This window comes from Helianthus annuus, chromosome 5 (genome assembly GCF_002127325.2).
Source record: "Helianthus annuus cultivar XRQ/B chromosome 5, HanXRQr2.0-SUNRISE, whole genome shotgun sequence".
NCBI lineage: Eukaryota > Viridiplantae > Streptophyta > Magnoliopsida > Asterales > Asteraceae > Helianthus > Helianthus annuus.
In genome coordinates this window covers 134,112,323-134,118,956 of record NC_035437.2, presented here as the reverse complement: position 1 = coordinate 134,118,956, position 6,634 = coordinate 134,112,323, and the positions used below count along the sequence as shown (strand labels likewise).

At 41.1% G+C, this 6,634-nt stretch overlaps 1 long non-coding RNA gene across 1 annotated transcript; it reads right to left on the bottom strand.

Moving 5' to 3' along the window:
* Positions 1 to 460: 460 nt before the first annotated feature.
* LOC118492341 lies at positions 461 to 3,738 on the bottom strand. Its single transcript, XR_004893277.1, has 2 exons — positions 3,113 to 3,738; positions 461 to 2,263 (listed from the first exon to the last, which is right to left on the bottom strand). It is a non-coding gene; the product is annotated as an uncharacterized LOC118492341 (long non-coding RNA).
* Between the last annotated feature and the right edge of the window lie 2,896 nt (positions 3,739 to 6,634).

Below are 6,634 nucleotides of genomic sequence, written 5' to 3'. Positions count from 1 at the left end.
GTCGTAAGGGTCATGCAAAAACCTAAATAAGCTACGTAGATAGCGTAAGTAGGGTATTGTATCCACGGGGAATTTGTGGTCAGTGTCGCGTTTTTAACTAAGAACTAAATTAACTAGAATGGGGGTTTTGCGAATTTGATTATAAAAACTAGAAAGCTAATTAATAAGGTTGTAATCAATACGAGAAAGAGTAACCTCTACCCAGAATCCCAATTACCCGTTTAACATCAAAACCTGTTTACTGATTCAAAACACCACATAGACATGGCCTCGGGATTAATGAACCTGATTAGTTATCAAGGATAGTTTTTAAGATTCACTATGCAACCTAATAACCCGTTTGATTGTGTCAACTACCCACCGATTTACCAACCCGCTAACAACGCAAGAAAGTTGCCAATACGCTTAATAAACGACAAATAATTCAAACACAATAAACGTTTACCAAGAATCCAACACGAGTGGTCAAGCTGTACCAGTTACAAGAATCTGTAAACAAAGTTCAATGCAAAACAAAGCAAAAGTTCATCCGAGTAGAAGTTACAAGCGAATTAGCCGCGCATCATGGTCATTGTTGCTTCAGAATCTGCCAGAAATTGATTAAACATGAGCAGGTTGCTTCGAAGATGGAAGATGATGAAAAGAAATCGCCCAAAAGTGCTCCCAATCGTCCTCTGGCGGCTGCGTATTGAATAATCCACGTTTTTTCTCGAACTAGGTTAAAATCACACTTTTCCGCGCTGTACCACTGTCGCGCCACGTTACAGCTCACATGGACTCCCTCGCGTGGCGCGAAGAAACATGGTTTGACTGCTCGTTGACTTCCACCTGTTGCGCCACGCGACACCTTACATAGACTCCCTCGCGTGGCGCGAGGGAGTATGGTTTCCAGCATTTCCGCTTCCTCACTCCGTATTGCCTTGTAACACCCGTTTTCCAGCTTAAATAGTCATTGTACTGCATTTACGCGCTGTTAAGCCTGAAAAACCCGACAACCAATAAGTACACAAATCACTATGAATAAACACACTCTAATGCTTAAAACCGACACAAACTATACATAATATGACGTGTTTACACCCGCACATCACATCCCCACACTTATTTTTTTTCGTCCCCGAAAAAATTATTCGCAATGGAATCACAATCAAAGCAAATGGCTTCCGATATATTCAATTATATTATTAGACAAATCACATCACACATTAACCACGATTGTGGATATACGGTCCACTTAAACCCAACCGCCGGTTTCGAAGCCCTTATTTTCGATCCATTAAGTTCAAGTAATATATAGTTATCTATGAATCCCACACTCAAAAGACTACGACTCCACCTATTCCCGTTTCAAGCTTATGAGATTGAAAGATTTATAATCTACCGCCTTATATAAAAAACTCTTATATTATTCCGATTAAACTTTATAATGGATAAATGGATGATATTGTGAGCTTACATGCTTTTATATACGATCAGTTCAGCGGACATACGCCATACGAGTCACCATCCCCATGGTTAATGCCATAAACCTCACGTTTTTTTTTCTTTTTACATGTGCTCAGATGAATGGATGGAATTTTTGTTTTTTTTGTTTTTTTTTTTCAAGGCGCCACACTGTTTCGGATTTGTTTTCACAAAAAGAAACAGGTGTGCCAGTTTAATCGGAGAAACTTATAAGTTTTCTACTTATGACGTACCCCTTATACCTTCCACAGTTTCAGCTTTACCATAGCTCCTAAGGCGGGAACCCACAAGACTCCTATTTTAAGTTGTTTTATATCAAATCTAAGGAACCTTTCAACCGGCTGGGCCTATCCACATATCCTAAATTAGACGTGTGACCGATTTTTTATTATCACATATATATAGTAATCGAAAAGCCAATGAACTGATTATACCTATCATCTTCCATTTTGTGCAAAAACCTTCACGGGACATTTTCTATTTTTTTTAATTTTTTTTTTTCGATTTTTTTTTACGACACTAACACTAATTACGACACATTAGACGCTAGTCTCCCCTCCCCACACTTAATTCCTTCATTGTCCTCAATGGAGCAAGAAACTAACGAACTACAAAAAATACAACAACAAAAATGGAACAGACTCCCCTGATTTGACGCGGTTGAGTCTTCTAAGCCTTGTTCCACCGCAACCGTATAGCATTTCATTCGCGGTTGCTTCAACATTGGACGCTTGTCTTGAAATAACTCGAGTCACTTTCATCCAAATGGAGATTGAGTATGGACAAAAGCGATCGACACCTGCAAAATATCTCACAAGCTCCCAAAACCGGTTAAACGGTTAGTAACAAAGAGCAACGAGTGAAAAACTAGTTTTTTTTTTTTAAAGAAATATACATATATACAAACCGAACCCCGACTACCAACCGGCCTACTTTTCACTCAAACTTACTTGCCTTGACACTAATCCTCGTCCTAAATGCTCGCACATCTTAACGCCTCACAAACATTCGCCAAATAAAACGCCAACTTCATCTTTGACCCTTTCGATATCCTTTACCTTATCAAACTAATGCACATGCTTTGACTAACCGCTCCTAGGCCCTTCCCATCTTAATTTCTCGCATAAGAGCTAATCACAACTTACCCACTGCCGAATCCTTACTTCGTTACTTCGTACACGACCTTGTGACCTATGACTGACACCACTTCAACTAGACACAACTACTAGTACAATAGATCCCAAATATCTCCAACTAAGCTCACAGCATCCTTCTATACCTATCAACATTGCAATTCTACTCACTGTCCATTCAAACAACTTTTTTTTTTACTCTTCTTTGATCACAATTGCAACCTATAATCAAACTATATCCCTGTTTTCACACGTCTCCCAAGCCAAACTCAATTCTTTCACAATTTACATTCACTACCCTTTTGTAACAAAATCAAATCAACCCCAGCAAACTCTTATAATTTTTCTGAACTACACTCAGCCTAACTTGAAGTCCCTGACCTATTTTCTCATTCAAACACCGCCCTTTCACATTCAATTTCACCCCACTACTGCATCCCACTGATAATATTTCAAATTTCAAGAACAAAAAATAATCATCTTCAATAAATAAGTAAAAGTTCGAACTTTCATACCTGGATCGCGAATTAAACTCAAAATTAGAAGAAGATTATAAATAATCGTTGTTTAATCGGCTATGGGTGTTGGTCGGATGGAGGTAATCGGAGGTGCTGAAGGAGGTGGTCGACAGCCGTCGACGATGTTGGTGGTGATCGGAAAAGGTGGTCGGCGGTTGTTAAGTGGTGGTTGGTATTGTGGGAGACGTTGATGGTAAAAGAGGTGGTGACTGGTGGTCGATTTCTTAGGAGAGAATGGAGCTGAAGTGAGAGTGATGAGCATGGTGAGGATAGCTGGTCGGCAAGCGGTGGTTTTCAACCGTCGACGGTGGCGAGAGTGGTGGGTATGGTGGTCGACGACCGTTCGCCGATGATGAATGGTGGTGAGTACAGCGGCGAGGGTTAATCGGAGATGGTGGTTGAGTACAAATGAAAGTTGAGAGGTTAATGATGTAGGTTAAATGGGATGATGGAATAGGATGAAATTTAAGAAGGGTGGACAGTAGATGTTGGTTATTACTCGCCGGAGAAGAAAGAAACAGGTAGGGGAGAGGTTTGAGGTGCACAGATCTATTTTTTTTTAATGCGTGAAAATAGGTTTTGTTTGGGAGAGTTGGCCGTGACACGCGGAAAGTTGAGTGGATCCCCCGCGACACGCCTACGGGTATGTTTTCCAGCAATTTTCTTCACTTTCATAACTTTATGCCTTAGAAAATTTTACCATTTTTTCATGTTTTCACCTCTCAAACCCATCGAACGAATTCTTATGATAAATTTTAAATAAAAACATACACGCTGACTCCTTTTTTTCATGAACTTCCTTCTCCGAGTCATCTCGTTTTCCTGAAACACTCTGAAAATATACCGAAACAACCGAAAATTGTGCAAAAACGCTCTAAAAATCATTTTTCCGGGCCGATTTTTTTATGTAATCCTATAATAATCACTTCGCCCTACCCCCAAACAAATGTGCGTTGCCCTCAACTGCACTAGAGCTTAACCAAACCTCCTCGAGCTTCCCCACACTTGAACGATTGCACGGTTTTGACACAAACTAAACTAAACTAAACTAATACGAAAATAAAATAAACGACAAACCTTAGGCTGCCTCCTAAGAGCGCTAAGTTTTAGATCTTCAGCCAGATCATACCTGCAATCTTCAAGGTGGTTCAAAGATGTGTTTCCTTCCAGACTTCTCCAAAACAATTCGCTTCGCATAGTCTGAAAAGTTTGCCGCCTCATAACAGTTATGATCGAACTCGGCCTCATCGCCCCTAGCGTTTTCACCATCAGGCGGTTTACCTGCTTTTCCTCTCTTTTTCACCTTCACCTTTTTCACCGATTCTTCGTTTATCTCATGTTTAAGCCTGTCACACTTAATACCAATCTCATCAGTAGTAACTGCTTCATATGAATTATTAATACTTTCGTAAGTAATAGATTTTGAATAAACATTAAAAATTAACTTACGATTTTCAGAACTCATCGTTATCAATCCCTCTCTGCAGTTGATTTGAGCATTGGCAGTATTCAAAAACGGACGTCCCAATATTACCTTCTGTTGCTCGTTCATCCTTGTGGGTGCATAATCCAACACCAAGAAATCTACCGAATAGTAAAATTCACCTAACTGGATCTTCACATCCTTAACAACCCCACGCGGTTTCTTCCAAGTATCGTCCGCTAGGATTACATTCCTGTCAAACTCATGCAATGGACCAAACTCATACTGATCGAACAAGCTGCCTGGCAGAATATTCGTGCTCGCCCCATAATCCAACAACGCCTTGTGGATTTTCAGCTTCCCTACCTTAATAGGTACGTGCGGCGCTCCTAATTCACTTTCTTCACTTCCATCACTTGTACCTGCAACTACTTGGGAAGAAGAAGTAAGATCTGTATTAACAGTGTCAGAATTAGGAATGGTACTTACTGAATTAACTCTTGCGTGATGTTGCGGATTCTTCGTTGTGTCACTCGGTAACTTCCCTGGATCTTTTCGCACCTCTTTTACATCAACCGCCAACTGAGCAACTTGCTTTTCTAAAGATTGATATGCTTTAGCTTGCAATTCTTGATCCTTCTTGATTTGTTTGAGCATTTCCATCACCTCACTATTGGAAACTTCGCTTTGATTGTTGGATTTGCTTTGATCTTGGTTTTGTTGGTAGGTCCTTTGATTTCCCGGTTTATAGCCTCCTTGGTTGTAATTTTGATTATAATTCGGCTGCCGGTTTTGATATTGTTGGCTCCCTTGATTTGGTACCTGAAAAGTCGGATTCAATTGATTAGAAGTATTACTGTACCTAAAATTGGGATGATTACGCAAACCTGGATGATATGTGTTGGAATTCATATCATAATTCTTTTGATCACCATAGACTTGGTTAACTTCCTCGTGAGTTGTACCAAACTGTACCGGGCATTCTTCCCAAACGTGGCCTAAATCACCACATGAATCACAAACCGGATATGATTGAGCCGCATGTAACGCATCTCTTCCTCCAATACCCTTAAACTTTGCCAACTGGCGTTCCAACGCCTCTTTCTCTCTTTCCAACTGAGCAACCCTAGCAGTAGACATTCCTGTACTAGCTGATGTAGAAACCGGATACTTCTTTCCTCTATCCGATTGGGCTTGCCTTTTCGAATCAGCTGCTACGATGTCCAAATAGTCCCAATCTACATCCACATGATTTTTCAAAAAGGTGCCCCCAGTGATAGCCTTAATATCCCGTCTATCCTCATTTGAAATCCCATCGTGGAATGCGGTAATCAACTCCCATCTTTGAATACCGTGGTGAGGACAATTACGGATCAATTGATTGAACCGTTTCCAAGACTCGTAAAGAAGCTCACCCGGTAATTGTTGGAACTCTCTAATTGCTAATCTCCCTGTTTTGGTTCTTTGCGGGGTATAATACTCATCCAAAAATTGTTGTTGCAGCTCTTGCCATGTATAAATACTAGCATATGGCAACGATGTAAACCAATCCCTTGCAGCATCCTTTAATGAAAACTGGAATAACACCAACTTAACCTGATCTGTCGTGAAACCGTGTCCCGCAATCATACCACAAACTGCCTCAAAATCTGCTATGTGTGCGTATGGCTCTTCAGTACCTTTCCCGTGAAAGGTAGGTAGCATGTTCAGAATATGTGGTTTTGCTTCAAACGAACGTTCCACATTACCCGGTGCTACTGGCATCACTATCGGGGATGCATGCTCAGCAATGTGCGGCCTAAAATGGCTCTCAACTCCTCGAATATTCGGATCCGGAAATCGAGGGTCTCTTTGTCTTTGGCGAGGTGCAACCGGTGCCGTATGAACCTGTGGCGGGGTCTGATAAGCATCTACTCCCCGTGGCTGTCTCTGTTGCTGATACAACGGCTGATTACGATTAAGTGCCTGATGTTGAAACCCACCTGGATAACCCATATACCCCTCATTTATCCCCCACTCCTCGTCTCCATAACCATCATCCCATGTTTCGGTTCTCGCCCTATTGTCCACTTGCTCAAACATAGCACCCGACCGGT